This window comes from Nannospalax galili, unplaced genomic scaffold (assembly GCF_000622305.1).
Source record: "Nannospalax galili isolate Female #2095 unplaced genomic scaffold, S.galili_v1.0 scaffold353, whole genome shotgun sequence".
Classification (NCBI taxonomy): domain Eukaryota; kingdom Metazoa; phylum Chordata; class Mammalia; order Rodentia; family Spalacidae; genus Nannospalax; species Nannospalax galili.
Genome location: NW_008331861.1, coordinates 33,450 through 36,719, shown reverse-complemented (window position 1 = coordinate 36,719; position 3,270 = coordinate 33,450).

The window sequence follows — 3,270 nt, the reverse complement described above, 5'->3', positions numbered from 1 at the left end:
AGGAAAATAAAGGTGTAATAATTGGAAAGAAGAGATCAAATTATCCCTTTTTGCAGATGATATAATATTATATCTGAGGACACCAAAAATTCTACCAGAAAACTCCAAGAAATTATTAACAAGTTCAGTAATGTGGCAGGTTACAAAATTAACCTACAAAATTCTGTAGCTTATATCTATATACCAATAACAAGCAAACAGAGAAAGAGCACATGGAAACTCTCCCCTTCACAATAACTGCAAAACAATAAAATAAAATATATCAGAATAAATCTGATGAAAGACATTAAAGACCTCTACAATGAAGATTTTAAATCCTTAAAGAAAGAGATTGAGGAAGACATCAGAAGATGGAAGGACCACTCATGCTCGTGGATTGGAAGAATTAATATTGTGAAAATGACCATTCTACCAAAAGTCATTTATAGATTCAATGCAATGCCAATCAAAATCCCCATGACATTTTTCACAGAATTGGAAAAAACCATGCTAAGATTCATGTGGAAGCACAAAAGACCTCAGCTAGCCAATGCAACCCTGAACACTAAGTGCAATGCGGGGGGATTTCATTTCAAGCTGTATTACAGAGTTATAGTCATAAAAACAACTTGGTACTGGCACAAAAAATAGACCCATAAATAAATGGAACAAAATTGAAGACCCAAATGTGAGTAATTGCAATTTTAGCCTCCTGTTATTTGACAAAGGGGCCAAGAACATTCACTGGAGGAAAGACAGCATGTTCAGCAAATGGTGCTGGGAAAACTAGATCTCCACCTGTAGAATAATTAAACTAAACCCCTATCTTTCACCTTGCACAAAAGTCAACTCCAAATGGATCAAAGACCTCAATGTAAGCCTGAAACTCTGAAACTGTTAGAAGAAAACATTGGCAAAAACCTACAAGATATAGGTGTAGGAAAGGATTTTCTAAACCGGCCATCAATTGTCCAGGAAACAATGCCAAGAATCAACAAATGGGACCTCATTAAACTAAAAAGCTTCTGAACATCAAAGGAGACAACCATGGAAGTCAACAGAAACCCCACAGATTGAGAGAAAATCTTCACCAGTGACACATCTGACAGAGGTTTAACATCCAGAATATATAATGAACTCAAAAAACAGAGAATCAAGACAAGAAGTAACCCAATTAAAAGATGGGCTAAGGAGCTGAACAGAGAGTTCTCAAAAGAAGACTATTAAGTAAAGATGGCTATTAAGCATCTTAAAAGATGTTCAACATCACTAATAATTAGGGAAATGCAAATTAAAATGACTTTAAGATTTCATCTTACCCCAGTCAGACTGGCTAAGATCAAAAGAACAAATGATACCAAATGTTGGAGAGGATGGTGAGAAAGGGGAACACTCATCCACTGCTGGTGGGGCTGCAAACTGATTCAACCCCTATGGAAAGCAGTGTGGAGAACTCTTACAAAACTACAAATGAACCTACCATTTGACCCAATTATGCCACTCCTTGGCATATACCCAAATAACTCATCCTATTGCAGAGACACCTGTACATTCATGTTTGTTGCTGCTCTTTTCACAATACCTAAGAGATGCAAGCAACCTAAGTGTCCCTCAGTTGATGAGTGGATAATGAAAATGTGATTCATTTATGCAATGGTTTTTTACTCACCAGAAAAGAAAGATGAAATCATGATATTTGCAGGTAAATGGAACTAGAAACTGTTATACTAAGTGAAGTAACAGAGACTCAGGAAAAAAAACGACATATGTTCTCCCTCATATGTGGATCCTAGATCCAAGCCCTGACAAGTGAGTATGTATCCAGACATAATGACAGGAACCAGGATAATGGAAAGGAACCAGGGAGCTAAAGGAAAAGAAAGAACCTGAAATAGAAGAACAGTAGGAAACAGGTCTTAATAAGGGGGATATGAGTAAAAATTTGGTTAAAGGGAGTGGGGAGGGAAGGTTATTCAAGGAACCTAAGGTATAACGGAGAAGAAGGAGCTCAAGAGAGGTAGGACCATAGGAGAAGGGTATTATTAAGGCAAAAAAGGGGAAATGGGTGCACCTTAATTGGGGAAACCATGATGGGGGCGTGAGACAATGTGAAAGATAAATAATGCCTAGCTAGTTTTAAAAACAAGAGGGACCGTTATTACTCCAACAACTTACTGACAAATTATACATAGCAGATCAAGAAATATATGTCTAGGTAATGTTTATCTGAGAACAATTGGTCTTTGCCCAAGATTTATCTACATGACACACAGTAATTAAAAGTACTAGACTGGTGGAACCAACCTCCTTGGATGTTTAACAGACATATGTTGAGTCCTATAATAATTGGCCAGAGGGACATAAAGGACAGCTTTTGCTCCTTGCCTTCCTAGGTCGACTGGTTCCAGGGGACTATGAGCATCTCTCAAAATGTCCTGTAATTGTAGTGGGTCACCTGTCCTCTTGATCAAGGAGGCTGAGGGGACCCCACAAGATGGACTTGAACCAGTGTCCAGTCTATAAAGAGGAACATATCCTCAAACGACCTTAAGAGTACGAATAAATTGGGTTATCTGGGCCAACCGTATGGCCTTAAATACCCAAAAGGAAAGTATAACCAAATATTATAGGGGCCAATATAATTTGTTAAGAGTCTATATGTATAGCTAAAGGCTACATAACAAGCAACAATACCAGATAGGAGATACCTTCTTTTGAGTTGTTGGCCAAGGTGGCCAAAGGGACTCTCAGACAGTAACCCAGCATAGAAGTGGGAAAATGAACAGCAGACCCCAATCTTATCTAAAGGAATATTGACAACTGATTGCTGCTAGGTGAGGAACAGCTGACCTTCCTAAAAGAAAGACCTCTAGATAAGCTGACTAGATTCACCAGATGGACAAGTAGTGGAGAATGGCTGGGGGTGCTGCCAACACAGTGGACAGTAGCAAGGATATCAGAGTATACGGGTTCTAGTGGGGGAGGAAGGCTATGGGAGGGTGCCATCTGGCTAGTGGGTGTATAGTTGAATAAGACAGTTTGGGATGTTCTGTGTGATATACACACACACAAAAAAAATCAACAAATTTTTTTAAATGTATTATATTTGAGGAGGAAGCATGGATATTTACATCATGTTAATTAGTAGAGGTGATAAACATTACCACTGAAATCTACCTGATGACTTTATAGGCATACACAGGTGCCAAGGATCCAAGTGTGACTGATTATGAGTAGTAATAATCAGATATATACAGATTAGAGATGCATGTGCCAGCATCTCAGTGTTAG